The sequence below is a fragment of the Phoca vitulina genome, unplaced genomic scaffold (genome assembly GCF_004348235.1).
Source record: "Phoca vitulina isolate PV1807 unplaced genomic scaffold, GSC_HSeal_1.0 scaffold38, whole genome shotgun sequence".
Taxonomy (NCBI): Eukaryota; Metazoa; Chordata; class Mammalia; order Carnivora; family Phocidae; genus Phoca; species Phoca vitulina.
The window spans coordinates 16561445-16588522 of NW_022589741.1; the positions used below are offsets into that span (position 1 = coordinate 16561445).

A 27078-nucleotide genomic window follows, 5' to 3' on the forward strand; every position below is an offset into this window, starting at 1 on the left:
TGCTGAGTCTCATTTCTCCTTGGCTGAGGTTCACTCCATGGAGTGTCACCTCCCCTATGCTTCTGGGTTGTGCTTCAGAACCCTGGGGCCGCCTTCAGAGAAGTCAGATCCTGAGGTAACAGTGACACACCCTAGGGCAAGCCACAGTGGATGGGCGTGAGCCACTGACCCGCCTCCCTGCCTGCGGCTGGACGAGCCCGCGCAGCCTGGTTCCCGGGAGGCCCTGCGCACTCCTGCATCCCAACAGCCCCAGGAAGCCTCAGGGCAGGAGGCTGGAGGCATGGGAATAAGGGGTGAGGGGAGGCTACACAAAGGGTCAGGAGGAGCAGACGGTGGGCCAGGCCAGCCGCGAGAGTGGAATGCCAGGGTGGCAGGGCCCCAGCCACCAAGGCAGTGATAGAAGGTGCCATGGATTATCAGGCCACCTGCCTGGGGCCACGGGTAACACTGAGCAGAAGTCCTTGTGGCTGGGGGAACCCGGAGGCGAGCATTAGCTGGTTTGGACCAAGAGTGATTTTTTTTTTTTTTTTTTTTAAGTAAGCTCTAGGCCCAGCACAGGGCTTGAACTCGCGACCCGGAGATCAAGAGTCACACGCTCTACCGACTGAGCCAGCCAGGCCCCCCTCAGGAGTGATTATTATTAGGCTCATTCAGGTACAGCAGCTCATGTCTCAGGAACCCCCTTCTTGTTCAAGGAGATTGCCTTCCCCCATACAGAAAATGAGACTAAGCCAGTCATCTGTTGACTGCTAAGAGTGAAAATGATTGTTCACAGCACCACACCGCGGTAAGCGTGAGACTTCTTCATGGGGGTGTAGCGGTCCTGCGCCAGCGTCTCCGTGCCAGGGCTCAGGGCTCGTCCTGCAGACCTGTGCAGCTTTGGGGGAAGAGAGTGTGCAAAGGGGGAGGCACCCGGTGGGTGTGTGTACAGGGCTGCCCACCAGCTCCCCCTGGACAACTGGCAAGGCGAGTGCAAGTAGAACTACCCCAGGAGAGAAGAAGGCTAGACATAAAGGGGGACCACACCCCACACACGGGGGGCTAAGGAATCTCTTCCTTTAGAGAGTTTGAAGAACACAGCAGCCTCCCACACGTGTGAGTGATACGGAGAGAAGTACAGAGGTGTGCATCATCTCCAGTGGGTGTTCTAGAGCCTCCGAGTTCATGTCCATTATCACCTGCTTACCCAAGGCCCTTGGGCCCGGACACATGGCGTATTAGTTGCAGAAGTGCATTTGAGCATGTTTATTGCATCTGTTTAGAAATCATCAGAATATGTCTCTTGGCACAAATCCCATGACAAGTGGGAGTGTGGTTGGAGTGATGAGTGAATTCACATCAACTGGACCAGGTGGATGGCCTTTCACTCTGGTGCTCTGAGCAGCGGAGATGAGAAGAATGACTATTTGGGGAGGCTGGCGGGTTTGGATTCATTTTGCCCGAGTCAGAGCCTTCCCCACTGAGCCCGCAACAGGCCTGCCCACAGTGATGGCGTGTGTCAGTGGAGGTGTACTTGGCAGAGAGGAGGGGATGGACTAGAATAGTGTGAAGCAGGAGGTACCCCAGGAATAGTCTCAGGGGGCTTCCTGTATCACTCCAAGTTTATTTAGAGATTTCATTGAAACAGTTCGAGGCATTCAGATACAAAGATGAATGAGATAGGTCCCAGATCACTCTTTGATGGGGACAGTTGGCTGAAATCTCAATGAGAAAGACAGTGATGGGGAAAAGCAGGGTATGGGGAGGGGGCTGGAGGACGGACTCTTAATTCTGCTGGTGATGTCTAGGAGAGATGCCTGCAGGAGGTGATGCTTGACCAGAATCTTTAAAGATGAAGAGAGGTTGGCCAGGCATGAAGGGACATAGAGAAGAGCATGTCAGGGGGAAGGAGCACGAGATCCTAGGCTGAAGGTGCATGGATGTTTCCGTCTTAGGTTAGAATACCCAAAACAGATCATGGTGGGAAATGAGGCTAGGAACTGAGCAGTGGTCATTGATGAAGGGCCCAGGTGTCCTCCTGCAATATGGAGCATGGACGGCTGGGGGCGGAGGGGAACAAGACAGAGGCAGGGGAACCGTGGAGAAGGCTTTACTGTCACAAGAGATGATGAGAACCAAAAGTAACTTGGGAGTTCAAAGAAGGTACACATTCAAAGGCTAACTGAAAGGTAACAGTTTTTCTTTTATACAGAAGAATATAATCTTTTTAAAAATATATGTTTTAAAAAACAAAATATGACATATAATTCCACCATCCAGTAGTACCCCTGGTTAACATTTTAGTTGACCATCCCTTCTGATTTCTTAACAAATATATATATTTTACACAAGTAACAATGGGGTCATAGTGGATGTACTGTTTTGTAACCTGTTGAAAACTATTTAATAGATCAATCATCAAGACTCAGGGACCAAATGAGTGTGGACCATGCAAGAGAAAGAATACAGTAAGAAGACTCCAAGATTTCTAACTTGGACATCGAGGTGGATGATAGTGCCAGTCATTGAGGTAGAAAATTCAAGAGAAAATCAGGTGTGGGAGGAAAAAGGAGGATGAGTTTAGTTTTGGAACTGGGAACTTTGAAATGCCTTTTGGATGTCCAGGTAGAGGTGTTCAGCAGAGAGTTGACTACCGTGGACTTGGCACACTGAGGCTATAGCTTCTAGAGTGCCCCGTGAATAGGAGGTAGCTGCTGAAGCCATGAGCAGTGAAGAATCACCCAGGAGAAAAACACATGCTCAAGAGGCTGCTAAAGGCCATGGAAAGAAAATGGATATAAAGAAGTTTTGCAGCCCTTGAAAGGAAGTACAGAAAAGTATTCCTCAGTTTTAGCAGTACAGAAGTCACGGGCAAGAACAGTCTCAGTGGGTGGCTGGACTGAGATCAGATGGCCATGGTCAATGCTGGTGGAATGGTCTTTAAAGAAGCCTAGCTTTTGTGGGAAAGCAGGATGAGGGGGTTGTAGCTAGAGGGAGCTGTGGAGCGGAGGGGTGGGCTGTTGTTTAAAATGAACTCACCATGGAAAGGGCTGCTCAGCGTTCAGAACTGAGAATAAGGCCTGGGAAGGAATACAGGGTGGGGGGGTTTGGAGTCCTCACCAAGACTGGAGAACTTCTCCCCATGGCAGTGGATCGCTGGGTAGCCGTGCAGTCAGGTGTCTCTGTCCAGGGTGCTGTCTCGGCAATGCTTTACATTTGTGCAGTGATTTCAGGTCCGAAACCACTTGCGCGAGCATTCACTCTTTACCTTTCACCACAGCTCTGTGAAGTAGGTATTACTATCCCAATTTTATAGATAAGCAACCTGAGGCTTAGAAGTACAAAATGTTTCTCCCAGTGTCCCACTGCCAGCGAGTGGTGGAACAGTGTCAGGCTTGGGCGCTGAGTCCTAGTAGTCTACCGCAGCACATGACCCCACCTCACTGGAATGGCAGCAGGTGTCATTCACTTTGGAGATGTCCTTCTAGGCAGAGGATTTGGAGGGTGCCCGGGACTTGGTCCCCAGATCTGGTTCTGGCCCATGAAGGGGTGGCACTTCATCCTGAAAGTGAAAGAGCTGGGCAGAGGACCTCCAGGACCCCTTCCTCTCTCACCCAGTGTGGGTGAGGCATTCTTGTCGATGTAGCCCGGAGAACTGGTATCCTGGAAGGGGAGAGACTGCATTTCGTATCCCCAGGACCCAGCTCGAAAGCACATTCAGGAAGAGAAAGAGTCCACCTCCAGCTTCAAAGTTCAGAGCCAACCACCCTGTTGGCATTCAACACCATGTTGGCAGAATGGCACATTTAGGTTCAAAGGGAAAAGGGCTTTGGAAGGCTTAGAATCAAGGCTCATAAGCCTTTGACATCAAATAGCTCTCACCAGTGACATTTTGATGAATTAAGTGTAAATGAAGCTGAAATACCTCATTCCATTTCCCCTGCTGGGCCCCTTTGAGAAGGGATTGTGGAGCGAGTTTGCCAGGGACCTGGTGAGGTGGGCCATACGTGGCCTCGATCCACTGGGAAGGTTGTCCAGAGACATTTTGCTGAACTAAAAAAATACCACAGCGAGTCCCCTGGGATTACTTTTCACCATGAAGCCAGAGACTATTTTAACTGCAAATAGGTCATAGAATTCTATTCTTTAAAGAAAGATACTGATCCAGGGGCTAAAATTGAGTCTTCAACTCTTCTCCCCCATGCAACAGCTAAGCTCAGGGAGAATTTTACTCTCAAGGCCTGGTTTCTGAATTTACTCAAATCAGGAAGAGATGAGCTTCAATGATCATTCATTGACTCATTGATTGATTGATTGATTCATTCATTCATTCATTCATCAAAGTGCCCACTCTCTGACAAGCACTATTTGGATGTGAACAGTTGCCAGTAAGGAGTCCAGCAACTACTCTAAGAGGCAGACAGGTAAAGCAAGAATTATGGTACAGGGTGATACATGCTATATTAAGAGTGGTGGTAATAATAATAATGGCTGACATTTATTGTTTCCTATGAGCCAGGCACTCTTCTAAGCACTTGACCGTATTAACTCATTTAGTCCTCACAACAACCAAATGTTGCAGATGAGGAAACTGTGTCACAAAGCAGATGAGGAACCTGTTCAAGGTCAGGTGGGTAGTGAGTGGCTGGGGCAGGTCTGGTAGAAGTATGGGCAGGTGTGAGCAGGGAAGGGCTCACCAAGGAAAGGACTTAGTGAAGATGGAGAAGGATCATCTTGGTAGGAAAGAATATTCTAGATGCAGCAAAGGCCGAGACACAGACTGAGTCATGTGAGTGGTTCTGTGTGGCTGGAGTCAGACATGGGAAGGAGCAGAGGAGAGTAGGGCTATAGGCAGGGGCCCGTTGTGATCGGATTTATGTGTTTGGATATTTAAGCTGTATCCAGAAGACTCGGGGGAGCTGTTGAAGAGCAAGGTGGTCTATTTTGCTCGAAGAAGGGAGTGGCATAATTGGCTTTGGTTCCCGAAGGTTCCTGTGGCAGGGGAGAGGGGAATGGTTTGGAGGTGGGAAGACCAGATGTGGGCATACTCATTAGACAGCTGCCCCGTGATCCAGGTGGATGGGAGGGGGCCCCGAGGTGGGGACGATGCCCAGGAAGAGATGGCGACATGTAGGGATTTCAGCATGTGATTATAGGACCTGTTGCGTGGAGTGGGCTTCCCTTCCTGTAGGCCTCTAAGCGCGGGCTCGGGAACCTGCCTCTCCGGGGAAGAGGGATGGCTGCCTGACTCTGGGAAAGGTCCTTTCTGGAAGAGCATCGTGAGGGAGGCATGTCTTGTAGCAGTGCCGGCATATGGCTCCCAGAGACCTAGGAAGGGAGGAAATCCACCTTGTCTCACTCATTATTCACAGACCATTGTCCTTGAGAAGAAAAGGGCCAGAGCCCTGGACCACATGTTGGGCCACAGCCGCCTCCGCCCTCCCTCTCAGCAGTCCCTGCCTTTACACCACTCTGTCTCATTTCCAGTTCTCAAAGCCGCCTTTCGGCCACGCGCCTCCTTTTACCTACCTGATAAAAAGCCAGTAAAGTGGTTTTGAGATTGCAGCCACACTCCCGTCCTTTGGACAGGACAGTATCGGCGGCCACCAAGGCAGAGGGGCTCTCCTGTCTACCTTCATGACTGCTTCCCTCTCCCCATTCCGGGGCGCCCTGCATGCACCCCACAAGACTGGGGCTGCAGAGCCACAGGCCGAGATCAGGGAGAGCCCCCAGATTCAGCAGAGGGTTCTGCCGAAGCTTCAGATGTTCTCCTTCCTCTCGCTCCCCTTGGCTGTGTGTGTCTCCTCTGCTCTGGACACTTGGTCACATCTCTGCTTAGTTCAAAGCTGAGCCCCCAGGAGAGAAAGAGAGTAGGAGTGTCAAGGGCCAGATGCTGTAGAGGAGCTCGTCTTGCTGCACTGCAAGGGGCCCATGAGAACTGGTGACTGGAACAGGGAATGACTTTGGCCGAGTCTTCCTGTCCTCCGTGTCTGCTTGCTGGAATAATGGGGAGGAAGGAATAGGCTACTCCAGGAGAATGGCAGTAAGGGAGACAGCTCTGAGTGGCCGGCTGGAGAGGGACACTTGGCTGACGCTTATATTTTAATCCTATTATCCTGGAGGTGAGTGTTATGGTAACTGCTTCCTTTTTACAGACTAAGAATGCAGCCCCAGAGAGTCCAACACCCGGGAGTGCTAGGATTTGAAACCAGGTCCCTTCCCTTTAGGAGCTCTCCAGCTAGAAGGGCAGGCAGACAAGCAGAAATTATTTTAACATGAGGTTATATGGGATAAGTGCAAACTACATCGTACTTGAACAGCAGTGTAGAAGGCAGGAATTACTTCTGAATGGGGGTTGCTAGGATGGATTCTTAGTGGAAGGAGGACTGGCAGCTCCTTGAGGGCAAGCACAATATCTTATTCATCTTGACATCCTTATGCACCTAACACAGCGCCTGGAACACAGCAAAGCATTAATAACCAGTTCCTTCAAATCCTGCAGAACAAGGCGCCATGTGCTAAGTATTTCTTGCATAAACTTAGGGAGCTCATCCCTTATCCTTTGATGCCATCCCTTAATGGCAACCCAGCTGGCAACCCAAGGCTTAGAAAACCAGGCCAGCAATTGAATCGTCTGAATCAGCAGAAGGTAATTTAACACCTCCTATGTGTAGGTCCCAGTGCTAGGGGCTTGGGGTCAAAGGGCAGACCAGATTTGGTTCTGTCTTTGAAAGGTTACAGTCGAGGTGGTGTGGAAGTAGGGGGAGTATGGGCACATCAAAGAAATGTTTGCTCCGGTGTGGCCACGAGAGATGGGAGTACATGGCCAGGGGAGCCCCGAGCCGGGCAGGACCAACTAATGACATCGTACATCCTCTGTGAAGGTGAACAGCTTAAACCTTTATGTCCCCTAAAGCAGGCTTTGAGAGCGTGAGGGCCAGAGAAGGTCAGCCCAGATTCAGGAAAAGACCTCAGGGCTCTGTCTCCCCGTCCTTCGATCCCTGTGGTGGTTCTCTTCCACGACAGGAGTGGAGGTGGGCATCTCAGGGGGGTTGGAGTTTGGCCATGTTCACGGCTACGTCAGCCGCTTCAGACTGGGAACTCCTCCAAACCCCATGGGCGTCTAGAAGCAGCCCGGGAAATTGTCAGAAGGCTCACTTCTTGGGAATTATTTCCGCCTTCCCCACGGAGTGCCATCCGTTAAGGGGAGTGAGGGGTCTGCAAAAGAAATGGAAATGTATTAATTAAGGCATCTCTAAAAGCCTTGCAAGAGATTGGCCTGCCGTTCAACAGAAGAGACAGGCTGCAGGGCATTGATTTGGGGCAGGGGTGGGGAGGGAAGCTATAGAAAATGGTACCTTATTATCTTCTGAGGGTCCTGTTGTCCTGATTGCGCACCCCACCCGGCAGAGGTGAGGTGTTATCTGCAGGCTCATGCAGGCTCTGGGCTCTAAGGAGAGCTTTCGAGAATTCCAGTTCGGCATCAGGAACCTAACTTCTGTCTCGGTCCCCAAAGCATGTTCTCGTTCACCACCCAATTTTAGTAATTCAGCTCCTGATTATTCTTCAAGCCCGAGTCTCTTGTGTGGCTAACCCTGGTCCTTGGGCTCCCCTTTTCTCCAGGAGTAAGGAGCCTATCCCTGAACCTGAGGCCAGGGCCCTACTCGCCCGCTGATATTTTCCCATCCTCAGCCAATATTACCTGCCCCTGGATATGTGGATTCAACGTCAGTTGTGGCTTCAGGTTGATGAGACACAGTTCTTACTTTCACTGAACTCTCATGCCATATACACAGAACCTCCAAATACAGCCATACAGGTTGTATATTGTACAAGGAGTGAATGGGGCCTGAAACCTAGCCTCGCGCTACTCACCAAGCATGTACTGTGGTCTGGGCGTGTATCTACCTGTAGATTCTCTTCCTACAGAGAGATGCCTTTCATTGCCCAAACCATGTGCCCACTAAATCTACTGGGAGGATCAATTTTTATAAGTCATACTATGGCCCCAACTACACTGGGAATGAGGCCTGGTGTATAAAAAAATAATGAGACCATACGTGTGATATATGCAAAATAGAATCATACAAAACTTTATGGGAACACGGAGAAAAAGGGTAACAGTTCACCCCCAGGAAGCCAGGCAGGACTTTGGAGCAGAGCTAATGATAATAATAGCTATTGTTTACTGACTGTCTACTCCTTGCCAGGCATTTGTCATAGATCAGTTCCTCTCCAGCAACAATCTGAAAAGATGACTATTATCATTCACATCTTATAATGAAGACACTGAGTTTGGCCCCAGCTTAGCAGAGAGGCTAATTCAAGGTCACACAGCTAACAAGGGATTGATCTGGAATTCAGAGCCAAGGCTGTCTGACATCAAAGTCCATAGTCATTCTAACTCACTATGATGCCTGAAAGGGAGGTATAGTAAAGCTGGACCTTGATGGACAAATAGGAATTTGATAAGCACCAGCGGGGAGAGTTGCAGGCAGGGAACTGCATGGGCAGACACGGAGTCTGAAATATTTGACAGCTTTAAGGAACGTGAGTCATGCCCTGTAGGCTCCTCACAAGCTGAAGTGAGGTCAGTAGCTTGATGTTGGTGATGCTGGAAAGGCATACCTAGGCCAGGTGGGGAGGCTCACCGTGAGGAGCTGGGGCTCTGTTTTAAAGGCAGCAGGGAGCCCCTGGAGTTTTGTAAGCAGAGGAGTGACATGATTAGATCCTTGGTGTAGAAATAGGTTCTAGAGCCCTGGTTCTCAAACTGTGGTCCTTGAGCCAGCAGTAGCAGCATCACCCAGGACTTGCCCGAAATCCAAGTTCGGGGGCCCCATCCAGACTTACTGAATCAGAAACTCTGGAGGGGGGCCCAGCAGTTTGCCTCTGAGCGAGCTTTTTAGGTGATCGTGATGCACATTCAAGTTTGAAAGCCCTGGTCGGTGCCCACGCATCTCCAGTTTGGGAACCGCTGGTGCCCATGCAGCTCAGTAGATGGATGGCGTGGGGAGGCCCTGGAAGCCACGAGACCAGTGCAGAGACTACTGAATAATTCAAATGAAGACGTGAATGATGGTAGCAGCATGGAGAGTCGAGTCGCGGTAACGGATGAAGCAGGTGTTGCAGAAGTGAAATGGATGGGCTTGGTTATTGAACGGGGGGAGAGCAGGGAAGGGAGGGCGAGGGCAGACTCCAGGCTGACTCCCGCTCTCTGTTTGGTGGATGACAGGTGGCTGGTAAAGTCATGAACTGAGAAATAGTACACGGAAAAAGAGCCGCTTTAGGTGGCAGAGATGTATGTGACGTGAGTCTGAGGGCGAGAAGGACAGGAAGTCATGGGGAGAGGCCAGAAGGAGGGCAGAGCTGGGCCTGCTCTGCATTTGGGAGTCATCGGGATACACGGTAGAGAAATGGAAGGACTGACCGCACTCACCCCTGTCCTCACACCCCTTTCCCGCCCCCCGGGCCACCTGTGCAGATCCCTGCCCTACCAGATGGGAGCTGTGAGGGCAAGTCCCCCGACATTCCTGACCCCCATGTCTTCATCTTCAAAATGGAAATCAGAGCAGCCACCTCTGGGTTAGTGTGACGAATCCATGAACTCCAGTCTCGGCAGTGTGCCTGGCATGTGGTAACTCTCAGGGAGGGTGAGCCCTCTCTCTGCTGTCCCAAGAGTCTGTTACTCATCTCTCTAGAGGAGACTATGCTTGCACTTCCTCTCTGGGCCTAAAGCTCAGGTCCTCAGCCTCCCGACCATCCATCCCTGCCCCTCCGACACACGCATGCACGCACGCATGTCCACCTGCTCCCTGAGATGTAAGCAGCCCGGGCCGGGTTCCTCCCTGTCTCGAGTCTTTTTGCCACACTGTGCCTGGACACTGTATAAGCTTACCAGATCAACCCAGAGCAAGCAGCCCACGTCCAGTCCTGCTCCTACAGTGGGGAGGTCCAGCAGCCTTCCAGAGGTTCTATGCAATGGTGGTGGCCTGCTGTGCTGTTCTGAACCCCCTCTTTTCTTGCCCTCTGTGGGAAAAGGGGGCACCAGAAGCAGAAATTCCCTCCAGAGGGAGGGCTCTCTGGGCCATCTCTTGGGGGAGGAGGCACCTCTGTTAAGTGACAAGGGGCTGGTAAGTCCACGTATCCTCTTGGGTTGAGTTGCAAGTCAGGGTCTTTCCCTGAACCTTAAATTAGTGGCTGAATCTTCCTGAGCTACCGTTTGCTCACCTGTTAAATAAGCATATCCATCTCCCCCATGCTCTGCCTTGCATCTGCCACAATTTTACCAATATTCCTGGGGTCTGAAGGACTGATGCCGAGGCCCTACCTCTCTCATCACTTGGCTCTCACTCTCTATGCTGCATCCCTACTGGCCTTGTCTTGGTTACTTGGACACAGCATGCTTCATTCCAGCATTTGGAAATTTGCTCTTCATTCTTTTTTTTAAATATTTTATTTGAGAGAGAGCGAATGAGCAGTGGGGAAGGGCAGAGTGAGAAAGAGAGAAGCAGATTCCCTGCCAAGCAGGAAGCCTGACGTGGGGCTCGATCCCAGGATCCAGAGATCATGACCTGAGTTGAAGGCAGACGCTTAACCAACTGAGCCACCCAGGTGCCCCTATTTGCTCTTCATTCTATCGAAAATCTGTCTTCCCCCAAGTCTCCAATATGCTGTTTCCCCCTCATTATCTAGGTCTAAGCCAAGTGTCACCTTCTCTGAGAAGCATTCTTTCTCTGCCACCCTAAGGGACCTCCATCCTTTCTCTTAGTCACACTCTACCACATTACTTTGTTGCATTATCTTCCATGAGATTATCATCATCTAAAATCATCTTGCTTATTATGGGACTACTTTATTCTCGTGTGTCTCCCTTCACTAGAATGTAAGTTCTCAGAGATCAGGAACTACATCTGTCTTATTCATCTGCATAGTGGTAGCACCTGGAACAGGCCCAGAATACAATAACATTCAGTAATTACGGGATGGATGGATAGGTGGACAGAAGGTTGGATGGATGTGTGAGTGGATGGATGGATGATGGATGGATGGATAGATGGGTAGGTGGATGTTTGGGTGGATGGATGGACAGACAGACAGATGGACAGATGGATGAGATGCTGTGAAGGCAAAAGAACTAACCATTACAGCCTCTGACCCCAAAGAAGTTAGAGCCTGGACAGAACAGCCCAATGCCAAGAACCAGCTATAGATTTTCAGACGACCCCTTTGACTGGTAATAGGGAGAGCACAGCAGCGGCCTAGGTCTGCTGCTGCATTCATCAGGCTGGGGTTGTAGAGCTGGTGTCTTCCCTGGGGCTGCCCTTTCACGCAGCCGTGGGGCCTGCATAGGCTTCCTATAAATCTCTGCCTCCCCTTCCTGGTCTCTGCCTTCCCAAGCTCCCCACAGCTGGGCCTCCACCTCACCCCACTGCACACCCAACCCCACCCCATTTGCCACGCCAGTATTGTCTTGAGAAAGAAGAACTTAAGCAACCTCACCCCTCTGTCTTCTCCCCAGGAGGTGGGAATGTCCAGGGTTAGTTGTCTGGCTCTCAAATTGACCCCTGGGGCTCCTGATTTGTTCCCCGAGTCACAGATCTACCACTGACCACTCTTCAAGCTTCAGCTGGCCTAACTGGGTATCTGCTCAGCCCCCACCGCACACACATTTATCTTCCAACTGCCTTTGGAGTAAACCTTGTCCCGTTGTACTTGCTGGCTTTGTTTCCTGAGTCTGTGTGTTGAGGGGGGGACAACGGCCTGAACATCATGGAGCAGACTCCAGGATCACCTGCCTGGACTTCTGAGTTCCCTCCCCTGAAACTCAGGTGCTGGGCTCCGGCCCTTGTGGTTCCCTCTGCTGACCTTCTGCCCGTGCCTTGGCTGGAAATCGCTCTAAAGATAACCCTGGGCCTGTTGGCTGAGCACTTGCCATGTACCAGACAGTGCTAATAATTGCTTTCCAAATATTATCTCATTGATTCCTTAAAGAACTTTACCAGGTGAAGTTTCATGACCCCCGTTTTGTAGATCAGCAAACAGGCTCTGAGGCTAACTCATCCGAGGTTACGTGGCCGTGACGTGGCAGAATCGGGCTCCAAGCTCAGATGGGTCCCTGTTGTGTTCTTTTAATTACTGCACAGACCTGCCCGGAGCACACACCAGGCTTTGCTTACCTAGCCGTACCTCAGTCATCAAATCCTGCCGCCGTGGTTCCCTGCCCCGCCCGAGCAGGCAGGCCCAGCTCATCTCTTCCCTTCCTGTGAATAAATAGGCCTGCTTCAAAGAATCCAAATGTGACAGCTCCCTCCGTCCTCCGGCCATCCCTCTCTCACAGAAATGAATTTGCACCAGAAGGTCTTGCGGTGTTCAACTTGCTCATTGCCGTGGCTTGGCCTCCCCTTCTCACAGCTCCTGGCCAGCATCATGATATGCTTTGAGGGGCTTATTCACAGACTATTTTTCTCGCCATCCTAGAGCTTGTCAGGAGCAACTGACCTCCCGCCATTTGTCAGCATGAGAACCAGGCCTGCCTGGATCGTGCCAGTGGATGCATTGGCAGCGATGGAAGCAGCCGCGAGCCCCGTTCTGCTCCAGACCTTTCCAGAACCCGAGGAATTATTCCTCCTCTTCTGCAGCCCTCAGATATGCTCCCCTGCTTGGTGACAAACTCCTGTTCCAGCTGTGTCTACATTTGCAATGTAGGCAGCCGAACAAGGGCCTACATCTTTTAAAATGGCTGCGTGTGGCCCAGTCAGTGAATTTGGACTGCTCCGAAAGACACTGTCCACTCTTGCCAAATGGATCCCTTATCCAAATCCAGGAGACACCCGGAGCAGACCTGCCATGTCCTGGATGACGGTGGAACGGTGGGCTGGGGCCCTAGCTGGCAGCCGGGGAGTGGCGGACCGTGGGTCGCAGGTGGGAGACCCAAACAGAGGAGATGGGGTCAGGAGGTATAGCTAATGTGCCCGTCGGTGTCATTCTGGCCGAAAGCGAAGAGGAGTCAGCTGGAGCAAATCAGGTAGAAGGGTTCAGCCTTCCGGAAACCCCCACCAGGCAGGATGGTGCAGCCCAAAGCAGAGGCCAGATCCTGGGGGCTTCAAAGGGAGTAGGCAGAGGACAGAGGCAGGATGTCAGAATCAGCAATGATGTAACAATGGCAGTGAGCATTTACTGAGCCCTGAGCATTGACTCTGCATCAGGCCTTGTACCTTAGCTCATTCATCCTCACAACCCCATGAAATAGAAGCCGTTACCCTTCCTGCTTTGCTCATGAGGAAACAAGTTCAGAGAGGCTAAGTGAGTTGCCCAAAGTCACATAGCTATCAAGGGGCAGACTTACACCCAGGGCCCTCGGACAGCCCTCTGTCACAAAACACGACAAGAGCATCGCTGTTGAATCTGTGACGGACTGGTCTCCCTCTCCTCTGGGTTTCAAGACCCACCTCGAGTGGGGGCTGCCCGGTGCTGGAGGGTGATGGCAGCTCCCAGCAGGGAGGCCTGGTGTGCAGCGGACAAAGAGTTGGCCCCTCCGGAAGTTTCGTAGTCTGTTCAGCTGTTTGGACCAGACGGGGGATCTAGACTTTTCTGCATCCAGATGCAAATGCAAATCTAATTAAAACATCCAGCTGTTCCTTTCCACCCTTCTTGAGTTAGAAGTCGCCCAGATGTTTACACAGAGATGCACAGTAGACGCGCCGTGCCTGAGCTTACCTTTCTTGGGGTGTGTGAAATCCCCAGACTGTGGTACAGTTAATGCAGGGACTCCAGCAACCCCCCCCCCCCCCGGGTATCTTCTGGGCTTTCCTGTCCCAAAGAGTCATCAAGGTGCTCCGTGTCAGGCTTGAAGGGGGCCATTCTTTCTTCTGCTTGGGCAAATCACTTGACTTTTTCAAAAATATTTAGATTTAAATGTAGATATAGAAGCGTACACAAATCTTTAGTGTCAGCTTCATAAATTGTCTCAAAGGGGACATACTTGTGTGATCACTATCCAGGTGAAGAAATAACACCATTACTAGCACCCCGAAGGCCCCTTGTCCCTGCCCTGCTGACATACCTCCTCTTTCTCTCTACACCCCTTCCTGCCCAAAGGTAACCATTATCCCCGATTTTTTTTTCTTTTTAATTTTTTATTTAAATTGAATTAGCCAACATAGGGTACATCATTAGTTTCAGAGGTAGTCTTCAATAATTCATCAGTTGCCTATCACACCCAGTGCTCATCACATCACGTGCCCTCCTTAATGCCCGTCACCCAGGTGCCCCATCCCCCCACCCCCCTCCCCTATCCCCGATTTAATACCTCATGACTCTGCTGAGCCTCATTCCCCAGGCTCTAAATTGGCTTCTGCTGACCTGGCAGGTGTTGTGGGGCCGAATACAGTCTGTGAAAAGCACCTTGGGGATGTTATTATTGGTGGGCACACGAGCCATGTCAATACAGTGGGACACCTCCCAGAAGTGGATCAAATGCACTTTGTCACCCAAGAAGGGTGGCCAGAGGTCCATGCGACTTCTCTCGCTCTCCTCTTCAAAAAACTATAGGGATCCCTGAGAAAATGCCCTGCTGCCCTTTGCGAGGGTTTTGACTTGTGCATATACTGATAACAGATGAGAAAAAGACTGGGTGCTACCGACATCCTGGATCTGATCGGTCGGATCATTGCTCACCCTTCCTGGTGCCATTGGGTAGCTCAGAGCAAGTGTGAGGCAGGGCTGGGACCTGGCTCCTTGCCCAGCAGGACCATGAGGGGTGGGCAGAGCCGTGGAGGGGGACTTATTGGCTTGGAGCTGAGAGGGAGCAGAGGGGAAACCTCTGGAAGTTCAGCAATGCTTCCAACAACCGGTGGTAGTTGATTTCATCCCACAAAAACCATCCTAATAACAGGGCTGGTGAGTGACACTGATTTTCATTACAAGGCTGGCAGGTGACAAAGGAAATGAAAGCAAGACGGCCCCGTGGGCTAGCAATACTGTCAGAGTCCTCCAGCCGGAGCCCCTTGCCTGAGCCTGTGTGAACGTGCTCCCGCAGTGTTGACTTGGAGCCTCAAGGCCCCAGACAGATGCAGAGCCAGAGTGGTCATTGCAAGCCCTCTGCTTAGGCAGTCAGGGCTGCAAGTTTGAGCCCCCGGGGGATCCGTGGTGGGGCCCCACGCTGCACCCCAGCACTCACCCAGCTCCTTTGGCAGCCAGCCAGAGTGGGAGACGGGCCCAAGTGTGCAGACTTGCGAGTGGCAATTCCGTGCCTCTTAATGCCTGGCCTGCTGTTGACTTCACTGTCACATGGACTGCAGGGATTTCTCGATTTGCAGGGGGCAAAGGGGTGTTTGTATTAGAAATGAGCATGTCATCCTGCACGTTTCAACACGATTCTATTTTCTTTATTTGACATGTGATTGCTGGCGGGTCTTCAGAACGTCGGGTGTGATGGGGAGGATGATGATGATGGTGATGCGGTGTAAGCAAGCAGAGCTCGGGCATCTCAGGGCTTCAGGGCACAGGTATAACCTGCCTGGACCCAAATCTTGGTGCTGTTCCTTCTTGGTCACATCCCAACCACACAAACACCATGTCACGCACATAATACACATCGGTTTTCCAGTCGTGGGATTTCTTTGCATTCTCTCAAAACCTATGCCAATGTTTTTGAAACAGTATTTTTTTAATAGAATTGAAGTTGATCCTTTAATGTGAAACCCACAAATAAAAATATTAGCTTATGCCTCTCTAGCATCTCCTATTCTGGGCACTGTTCTAAGTGCTCTTCACATATTAATTCATTTGGGCTTCACAACACACCTATGAAGTTTGTATTATTACTGTCCCCATTTTCCAGATGAGGAGACTGAGGTACAGAGAGGTTAGGTAACTTGCCTAAGATGCTGTGGCTGGCGAGTGGCAAGGTCGGCCCTGGAGTGTGTACTCTTAGTCAAAACACGACTACAAAATTGCTCCCCCAGTTCAGAATCAAGGTAAGAGAATGGCATGAACAGAGCTCCTACTTTCTTTGATTCACCTATTCATTCATCAGATGTATTGGGTGCCCACCACATACCAGGCACTGTTCTAGGCTCTGGAGATACATGTGCATACAAGGAAGTATAGGCTCCTGCCTCCTGGAGCTTGCATTCTAAACAATAAACAGCTAAATGAATAAATAAAGAAAGAAGACCATTTTGCATCATAATTTTGCTGTGAAGAAGATAACACAGGATAATAAGACAGAGAGTGTCAGGGAGAGGGGTCCTTTAGATGGGCACACAGGGAAGCCCGCTCTGAGATCTGAGCAGTGGGAAGAAGCCAGCCTAGCCGAGGCCAAGGCCAGGGTGGAGCACTGCGGCCAGAGGAAGGAGATGTGAAGACGCAGATGAAACTGCAGGTGTTGGAGGAGCAGGACGAAGGCCAGTGTGGCCGGCGCATGGCGAGTGGGCAGCAGGGTGCAGTGGGCCGTGGTCAAGAATGACATTTGGCCCTTAAATAACATGGGTTTGCACTGCGTGGGTCCACTCATACACAGATCTTTTTCTGTAAATACGGTACAATATTGTAATACAGAACAATGTATTTTCTCATGATTTTCTTTTATTTATTCAATTAATTAACATATAGTGTGTTATTAGTTTCAGAGGTAGAGTTTTTTTTAATTGTTTTTTATTGTTATGTTAATCCCCATACATTACATCATTAGTTTTTGATGTAGTGTTCCATGATTCATTGTTTGTGCATAACACCCAGTGCTCCATGCAGAACGTGCCCTCTTCAATACCCATCACCAGGCTAACCCATCCTCCCACTGCCCTCCCCTCTAGAACCCTCAGTTTGTTTTTCAGAGTCCGTCGTCTCTCATGGTTCGTCTCCCCCTCAGAGGTAGAGTTTAGTGATTCATCAGTTGCATACAAGACCCACTGCTCATTCCATCACATGCCCTCCTTCATGCCCATCACCCAGTTACCCCACCCCCCTACCCCTTCCCCTCCAGCAACCCTCAGTTTGCTTTCTATGATTAAGAGTCTCTTACGGTTTGTCTCCCTCTCTGATTTCATCTTTTTAAATTTTTCCCTCCCTTCCTCTATGCTCCTCTGTTTTGTTTCTTATCCTTAGATTTTCTTAATAACATTTTCTTTTCTCTAGCTGACTTTATTGTAAGAATACAGTAGAGAATACATATAACATACAAAATAGGTGTTAATCGACTGTTTATTATCCGTAAGGCTTCTGGTCCACAGTGGGCTATTAGTCATTAAGTTTTGGGGGCAGTCACATGTTACGCATAGAGTTTCGACTGTGCGGGGGGCCAGTGCCCTACTCCTGCATCGTTCCAGGGTCAGCCTGTTCTGTTCATCAACTGGGAAATCTTTTTTTTTTTTTTAAAGATTTTATATATTTATTTGACAGAGAGAGAGAGACAGTGAGAGCAGGAACACAAGCAGGGGGAGTGGGAGAGGGAGAAGCAGGCTTCCCGCGGAGTAGGGAGCCCGATGCGGGGCTCGATCCCAGGACCCTGGGATCACGACCTAAGCCGAAGGCAGATGCTTAACGACTGAGCCACGCAGGTGCCCCAACTGGGAAGTCTTTACGCGTTCTTTTCTTGGGGTCCGTGCACACCCAAGGGTCTGAGGATAGCATTAAGACAGACCATAAATTCAGAAGGGACAAATTGACATCTATTTTTTTTCTAAACTTAAACTGAAATGTGTTACTCCCTTCCATTGTGGCTGTGGGCAACAATCCGTGGTGGTGTTTGCACCACACCTGTCCTGTTATCACTGGTGCTGTCAATATGGTGCTGCTCTTAGACCGACCTCTAGCTCTTCTATGCCCGGTAGTGCAAAAATGGAAAAATATTTTGACAACTGTCTTTCTGCGTCCTACAGTTATGCAATACAGCAAATGGCATAAACATCTGTAAACATTTCTAAAGAAGGGGTGAAGAGACCTCCCCAGAGTACGAAAAGGGTCCACGGTTGTAAAAAAGATTAAGAAGTCAATACAGAATAGAACAGCATAATCTGCTTTAGTTTCTCAAAAAGCCGCCTCTGGCTATAGTCAGGAGAGGGGATAGTAAGAGGCAGGACCACACCTGAGCTCCATTTACATAGGTTAGTACTTCTAATCCTCACAGCAACCATAAGAGGCATTATTTTGCCCATTTGAGAGAGGAGGAGACGGAAGCCCAGACTTGAGGTAATTTGCTTAGCTGGTGAAGGGCAGGGCTGGGATTTAAACATACATCTGTCTGACCCCAAAGGGCAAGAGGGTCCATGGCCCGTGAATGGGAGACCGTGACAAGAGGTGAAAGGTAACAACATTTGCTTGGACCCCTGCACCCCACCACCTCACCGTGGCTGAATGGCCAACCTCTTCTTACTTTAAGCCTGGTTCTTTCCTGAAATCTGCCCACATAGGCCAGTAATGCAGCCCTGAGCCGAGCCAACTAAATATTTCATGGGGATTTTAATTTAACTCTAAAGAAATTCATCCAACCCTGAGAGTAGACTGTCACTTCGAGAAACAGCACTGGGGAGCACTTGGACCTACGAATGACATGGCCACTTCCCCGGGAATGGACCTCCGCTCCCCGAGCATGACCGAGGGTGGACTCGGCCCACAAATGTGGGCTTAGATTGGTTTGTGAAAGCCGTGATCAGAGCCTCCCTCTGAACAGGGAGAGGCCTTCTTTGGGGCCTGGGTACTGGCTGGGTTGGGGTGTGTGTGTGTGTGTGCGTGTGTGCGTGCATATGCGTGTGACAGGTAACTGCGTGCTATTCTCTATCCCCTCATCCTTGCTTCCATATCCTGGCGTGAAGGAAGGGAGGAGTGGTGGGGCTGGCATCCAGCGTCCCCAGTGGATGAGGACACTGTTTTGCAGGTGCCGTGTGAGCCCCAGAGCGAGTTTATCCTTGGCCCCAGTGCACAGCGGGCGGAGTGGGTGTCAGCCTGCCTCCCGCCGCAGGAGAGCAGATGTGCGCACTTCTCAGGCTTGTTATTAGGAAGGCCTAAATGATGAATTTTGCTGAGGCTCGAGCCAGGAGTGGGAGTGAGCTTCCCTGTCTCCTTCAGATCCTGCTGCCTTTCGGCCTGGTGACCTCCGTGAGTCATGGCAGGTTCCCTGGGCGTCTCGCTAGGCGGGGGCGGGGAGGGGGAGGGAGAAAGGCACCCAGCAGGTGAATCGATCCAAAGACAGGAAGTAAGCAGATAATCTAATTTGAAATGGGCTGAGCTGCAGATGTTAATCTGCTCACTGCGCAGCAGGAAAGGACTGAGGGCCAGCAAGAGTCTGGAAGGAGGTCCATGGAGCCAGTCCTGCCTCTTCTCTCTGGCCGCTGGGCCCAGCGTGGGCCTGTCCTAACCATCCCTGTGCTTTCCTGGGGGAGAATTAGAGCACCAGGCTGGTTCCTCTCCTGCGTGGGGCTCCAGGGCACTAGGCCTGGGGGGGGCGTCAGGGGGAAAGGGAGCCCTCTGGCCAGGGATGCGGGGTGTTGAGTCTTCTTTAGGCTGGAGGAGGAGGATTGCATGGATCATGACCTGAATCTGGTTCTACCATTCTGACTTGCTGATAAAATCCCTCCTACATACAGGTACGTGTCAGGCTTCAGCCTCATTCTGCGGTCAGCGAGAAGGCACTCGAGGGTAGGCCACGTTTGGTGGGTTGTCCTCCTGTGTCCCGCGATGTTGGCTGCGCTGGTTGTTCATTTAGGGACTTATTGGGTGCCCACTTTGGGAAATTCCCTGTGAACAGTGCAGCCATCAAAAGCAAAGGACATAGTCCTGAGACTACATGTGGGTCTGAAGCTAACTTTCTCCATGTCCTAGCTATGTGTACTCGAGCAAGTTATTAACCTCTCGGGGTCTCTGTTTCCTTGTAAAACACGTTGCCAATGGCAACGTTGAAATGGTATATACGTTAAGTATTTTAAAGACCTTGTCCCTGCTTCTTATAATCTGATGGGGAGCTAAGATGAATGCCCACAACGACGGTAATAACAGGAAGGGCTAACATTTATGGAGAGTTATTCTGTGCCAGGCCTAGGCTTTGCATGGCTCGCTCATTTGATTCCCATAGAGACTCCGTGAAGGTGGGAACTGTTGTCACGCCCCCTTTATGGAAGAAGAAACTGAGGCACGGAGAAGGTGAGTGCAGAGCTGACACCCAGCGAGTAAGTACAGAGTTGGAGTAGGAGCCCTGGGCCCCTGTTCTAATCCAAGGCAATACATGACACATGCCCCTTGAGTGTATAAGCAGTGTCTTATCGCCTTTGCTGATTGAGCAGAGGAAGGGCTTATTCCTGGGAAGGTGACAGACGTTCTTGCAGAGAAGGTAAACTGTGAATGGACTTTGAAGACTCGGTGTCGCGGGTTGGACGCCCTAGGTGGAGGACACAGCGTCCTTGGAGCTATTGCTGTAAGAAAGCGCAAGGTGTGTTTGAATTCAGCAGCAGGGGGCCCCAGGGGATGCTGGGAAGTGAGGCTGAAGTCCCAGGAGTTCACGAGGGCTGACAAGGGGAGTGAGGATCATGGATAATTGTTTAAGAGCGAGGACAGGTATAGTTGTCATGGTGCAAAAGTTAATATTTTTAGAAAAATGGGGCTGGTCCTTTCTTGTCCCTCTTTAGTGTTTTTTCTTCACTAGAGCCAACTGAATTGGTTGCAGGTTCAGGATAGTCTCTGAAACCAAACTGCCCAGGTTTGAAACTGGTTCGGCCACTTACTTGCTGGGCAACCTTGGGCAAGTTCCTTAACCTCTCTGAGCCTCATGTTCCTGATCTGTAAAATGGGGGTAATAATAGTAACTTACCTCATAGGGATCTTGTGAGCGCTAAGTGAGATAACACACATAAAGTGCTCAGTCCGGTCCCTGACATGCAGGAAGGGCTATAGGTGTTAGCCATGGTAGTGTTACAGATCTTATCTTGTAGGCCATCCACTGTTTAAAATACTCAGGGCCACCCGATTACTCGCTAACCTGTTGCCTCTTCTGCCTGCCTCTTCAGCCTCATCTTACAGCATGCCCCCCAGCCCTATGTCCTCCAGCCACTCTGGCTTTCTTCCAGCCCCTAGAATGCACCAAGCTTCCTCCTGCCTCAGGGCCTTGGCACATGCTGTCCCTTCCACTGGGAGCGCTCACCCCAGGCCTTGTCACAGGTAATTCCTGTTCAGGCAATTGCATTTCATCTTGGGAAAACCCCCATGGACCTCCCACGGACCTTCCGGACTCTGTCAACCCTCTGTTCTACCTTCTTACGGTGCCTTCTATGACTGCTTTATAAAACCTATTACAGCCGTAATTTTACAAACATTTTCTCTGACAGTCTAATGACTGTCCACCTCCCCACCGGACACTAAGCCCTCTGCCGTCAGGGACCATGCCTGTATCTCAGCACCTGGCCCACTGCCTGGGGCAGGGTGGAGAGTCAGTAAAGAGGGGTGAGGGAATGCTGAGCATCGCAGAGGAAGAGGGCACATTGAGTTCCGTGCACTGTCTCTGCCTACCCCGAGAGCCCACACCCAAGTGGGGGGATCCCAGGACACAGCATTTACCAGGAGCCCGATGAGCTCAGTGGCCCCATGTCATCCTCAGCCAGAGCCTCATGTGCGTTATCCCTCCCTGGCAAGCCGGGCTTGGTGGACTCGGAGCTCCTTCCTATCCGGGCATTTACACGGTATGGCAGCTTCCGTTCTCACAGCCTTAGGCTGGCCTTGCTTGGAATTCCATAAGCCTTCTCAATATATGGGGGATCTCCAGAGACAATTACCTTGGAATGAAGGTTTCTAGGAATGCTCAGTACAACCTTATTCTGTGTAGCATTTTCTCATTCCATCTGTAGCCTCCCAGAGCTTTCCAGAGTTAAGTAACACAATTACAGAGTTAAATGACAGCAAAGAATGTGAGGCACTGTGGGGCCTGAGCAGCAGGTGATATAAAGTGTGTGCAGGCCGGGGAGCAGTCGGCTTCCCCAGGGGGCAGGAGGCTGGGGACGTGGGGGCTGGGGGGGCGGGCTGTAAAAAAAGCCAGAGAGAAAAGATCTGGAAGCTGATCATAGATAGCACAGTAGATCTGAGAAGTCAATGGAAGCTGGGGAGGTCATTTAATCTGTCCCCAGAGGAGCATCACATAACAAAAAAGAGACTGTGGGAAATGACTGGGTTTGGTCTCCAAGTTGGGTGTCAGTTTTTTCCTTGAGTTTTCTAAGCAGTGGGACAGGATGAGGCCTAAGAGGATCCTTGTATGAATCTTCAGAGACAGGCAGTCACACCAGTGTTAACACAGCTCCGTGCCTGTCCCTGGGTCACCCGGGAAAGACCACCAGGGGCCAAGTGTCTGGGGCCTCTGCCGTACATGGAGCTAGAACAGGCCTGGCTGCCCTCCCGACGTTCCTGCTCAGCATGGGTTAGGATACTGTCTCCAGAGGCCCTTGTTGAGATTAGCCTCCTCACGGCAAACATGCACTGGGTACTTACTTTGAACCGGGCCCCATGCTCGGCGTGTACAAGCATCATCTCATTCAGTTGCTCAGCAATTCTAGGAGGTAGGTCCTATTATTATCCCCACTTTATATATGAGCAAACTGAGGCTCAGGGAGGTGAAGTGACTCGCCTAAAGTACACAGCAAGTCCAGAGAGGTCCATCCCACCCTGAAGGCTGAGCCTCAGCCACCCATTCTGCTGCCTCCACAGCTGCCCCCAGGCCTGCCAGAGCTCTGCAGGGTGTTCGGGTTAGAAGGCTCTTCCACATCCATCCATCACCCCCCCTTGACTCTCCCAGGATGGTCATGGGCAGGCATTGCCCACACCGTCTAGCCCAGTAAAATGAGTCCCAGAGAGGCTGAGTTGCTATGGGCATGTGGTCTTCTGCCCTGTCCCATCCTCTCCTTAGCTTGGCTCTGTGGAAGGGAGGGGCTGCCAGGCAGGGCAGGGGGGAGGCTGGGCTGAGGCCCCTGACGGTCAGTCCGTGCTGCTGGGGCCCTGCTGAGGGGAAGGGAGAGCATTTTGCCCGAAAGGGGGCAGCAGCTCTCTAAAAGAGGAGGAGGACACTGGAGAGTGCTTTGTTCCCTGCAGCGGGTCCAGGAGCCAGTGCGGCCATCCCGGGGGGGTAGCGGGGTCCTCAGGGAGGCGCCTGGTGGGAGCAGCAGGCTCAGGCGGATGCAGACCAGAGCGCTGCTGTGAATTTGCTGCCGTCTTCCCAGCCAGGGCCCCAGCGCCCAGGAGAAGCGCAACAGCAGCCACGCGGAGCCTCCAGGCTTTGATAGGAATGGTGCCAGTTGCATGACCCCTATTAAACTCCATGAGGCAAAGGATAGTCTGTTTTGGAAGTCACCTCCAGGCTGCTCCAGCCTGCTCTCCCCTTGTAAATTCCACAAACATCCAGGAGATAAAAGAGGGGGATCTCTCAGAGGCAGAACATGAAGCTCTTCAAAGAACACTTTCAATCGAAAACAGGGAGGAGAGAGGTCTTTCTCTCGGAGGGAATGTATTTATATGCCCCTGTGCATGCACGCGCATGCACTCACACACACGCACCCCAAGACTAGGAACACCATAATGTATACAAAACTTTCTGCCAGTTCTCTTTTATCAGCCCTCCTTCTCTTCCTCTGGCTCTGGGGGATCCACACCTTTTCTGGTTTCCCAGCCCATGGAGTTACACTCCCAGACCTGCTATCCAGATGGTGGTGTACCTTCCTGACCTTTCTAGATTTCTTTCCCTAAAATGTCCCCACCTGGGGTCCCTCTCAGCTGCTGTTCTTTGCTGACTAGTCTGAGAGTTTCTTCCTCAGAGCTCATTCTCCTCATCTGCTCCAGAGCATTTGATTCTGCGGACCACCATCATCTTCTTGAGCGAAATAGGGGCCAGTGAAAGTAAGGTCTACCTGTTCGAGCCAAGCGAAATGAAAGTGCGGGGTTTGGGAGCTGGAGAAGAGAGTTTAGAGGGCATTTAGTTACGCCCTTTCATTTTACAGGGGATGAAACTTCAGCCCAGAAAATGGAATAACTCGCCGACGGTCACAGTGAGTTTGTGGCCTGGCTGCAACCAGAGCCCGGGCTTCTGATGTCCTGGCTACTGCTCTTTCTGCCAGAGAGCAGCCCTCCTGTCCCGAGCGGCCAAAGACGCAGAAGGGCTGGGTCGGACTGGAAGCCTGCCCACCCCTCCCACCTTCCCCTACACTGACAGTAGCTAGCATTCTACACTCCCAGCCCCCTTTGCTTGTTAGTTTGGTTTCGTGGCATATTATCTCCTCATCTAAGACTGCTTTGTAGCATAATGTCTTTTTAACTAAGGTGAAATAAAATGAATGTGCGTCTTTTGGAATAACCCGATCCCGAGAGGTTGTTGCTGATAACTTTGGGGTATATTGAAGCCAAGGTAGATAATTACTATTCTATACTGAGTTGATTAAATAGGAAAAAAAAAAAAAACACCACCACAAAACCTCCATGGTGTCTTTTAGCTTGCCACTGCTTTTTTCCATCCCACACCTCCTTCCCTGCCTCCCCTGCCCCCAACTTACTCTTGACGGGGGTGCAAAAGGAAGAGGGAGTCAGCAGTGTCCACATGAGGTGGTTATTCTGTTTGGCCCAGTTTGGGAAGTGTCTCTCTGTGAGTAGACAGGGATGCCCTGTCCGAGCCTGGGGCACACACTCTCCCTGGGTATGCGGTCATTCTGCATGCATCCAGGAAAGGGCCGTCCTGGGACACTGTCCGTTTCCAGCATTCTCTCCATATGGAATGGTTTTACCATAACGTCATTGTTGGCCAACTTTTATAAACTTGTGAACGGATTTCCAGATTCCAATCCAAAGTTTGCCCTTTTGGGGGGAAAGCTGTGGGTGAGGTAAAGAACCTTGGGGGCAGAGTTGTTGAGTTCAGTTAATTTGGGAGGGTGGGATATGTGTTTTTAAATAACCGGAGAGGGACGCCTGGGTGGCTCAGTCGTTAAGCGTCTGCCTTCGGCTCAGGTCGTGATCCCAGGGTCCTGGGATCGAGCCCCGCATCGGACTCCCTGCTCTGCAGGAAGCCTGCTTCTCCTCTCCCACTCTCCCTGCTTTTGTTCCCTCTCTCACTGTGTCTCTGTCAAATAAATAAATAAAATCTTTAAAAAAATGAATAAATAAATAAATAAATAACCAGAGAAAGGAATGGGAGTTGTGTTTACCTTTGCCCATTTCATCTATTTTGGTTTTCGTCCTCTTTTCTTCAATTCCTTCAATCCAACCCAGCTGACTCTCGTCTCGTCCTCCCAAGGTTCATGCAGGGCTTGGCTGCCGACTGGCTGGAAACCCGCACACATGGGACCGGCACTGCGCCTGCTGGGTCTTTGTGCCGGCTTGATTTCTCTTCTTCTACACCTGTGCTCTCGAGCGAGCGGAACTGCAGTCAGAGCTACTGTCACGGAGGGGCCGAGGTTCTGAAAGGCCCAAGCAGCCCTCCAAAGAGTCCCCCAAATGAAAGCATTAACAATCTTCTAATCAAACTTCATTTATTAATCTCAAGGGTTGATTCACTTGATAGCAGCAATCAGCGCTCTCTTGGAGAAATACAGAAAGAGCACAATGAGGCATTCACGTTTTTCGTTTTTCATTAAAAAGCTCTTACATCGGCACCCTCGTTTCTTTTCTTTGAGCCTGGCCTCCCTTTATAAGGCCCTGGGTTCGTTAACCTCTGCCGGATCACGTGGCTGCTCCCTCAGACGGAACGCGATCGGGAGCAGAGGCTCAAGGTTGAGATGCAGGAGAGACTGACCTTTGCCAATAGATTTATCCCTCTTGTACACACATCGCAAATTCCCTTGTGTGCAGAATGAGGGCCAGCGTTTCTCTCTCTCTATTTTCTTTGTAGTGATTTGGGTAGACTCGTGTACGTGTGTGTGTATGTGCGTGTGCTCGTTCAGAACTGCCTGGCCTATTTGCAAACTGTTGGATGCTTCACTTTTCCTCCTTTCTAGAACTCTTCCTCTCTTCCATCAGCTGCTCCACCAGAATCAGAAGAAGGAGTTAAGCTGAAATGGAAACCCGTGGGGGCCAGTCTGAGATACACGCCTAGGTTATAAAACATGGTTCTTCAATATTAGTGGAAGTCGGAATCAGCTGGGCAGCTTGTTACCAATACAGATGCCCATGTCCTGCCCACAGTATGATCCAGGGGGTCTGGGATGTGACTCAGGAATTCGCATTTTAATCAGCCCCCCAGGTGATTCTGATGCAGGTGGTCAGAGACGGGATGTTGAGAATCCCTGTTAGAGAATTACCGGGCAGGGTCCTAGCACTGTCTTCACCTCACATCCTTGGTTTAAGGACAAAGTCAAGGACGCTAGGGATGTGAAGTGATTGGCCTAGGTTAGGGGGTTGGTGAGGGACCAGAACAACACGCCGGTTCTGGGCTTTTCCCCTTTGCACCATGCACAGGGGAGCGGACCAATAGGAAGTGAGTTTGCTTTGCCAGGGGAGGGGTTTAAATTAGGGACAAGGAAGAACTGTCTGGCAAAGAGGAGTACTGAGGAATTCAATAGTATCTCCTTCCCAGAAGGCTTTAATTCAGACTCTCATCAGATGTGGCCATCTGCGGTGTCATGAGGGGGCCGAGAGCAGGGAAGGCAACGTCTTCCGAACAAATTCTGATGACTTTTGCATGGAGGGCCAGAGACCCTTCTTTTACTTCTTTGGCACCTGAATTGTAACCTTGGCAGCAGCTTTAAGTGTCCTGGGGTCCGGGAGGCCCGAGGTCCAGTCCCGGCTCTGACGAGGACAAGCTCTGCACCTGCTCAGTTCCTTGGTGGTGTTAGCTTGTTTCTCACTTCTGTGGTGGCATCCGTTTTCTCTTCCTCTCTAACTGCCCCCCACCGAGGCTCCTCTTCAACCTCGCACTTCCGTCAAGTTCTGCAGACTGAGCAAATTAAGAAGTTGAATTTAAAAACTATTTACTGTTGAGAATCCAGCAGCCTGTGTGCCGGTTTTCCCTCCCCTCGGGCATTCTGAGACTGTCTCTGGATAGTCCTCTGTTGTTTATACTTACTGATGTATTTAGAGGCGTCTGGCTGCAAAAGTGCCTGAGTTCTAGCTTCAACACCCATGTCCTTTTGTGAATGATATTCGGGTCGG

General features: G+C 50.9%; 1 protein-coding gene across 10 annotated transcripts in view; it reads left to right on the forward strand.

Moving 5' to 3' along the window:
* Positions 1-27078, forward strand: part of GRIK4 (glutamate ionotropic receptor kainate type subunit 4) — a 428651-nt gene that overhangs the window by 359765 nt on the left and 41808 nt on the right. The gene's annotated exons all lie outside the window — the stretch shown is intronic.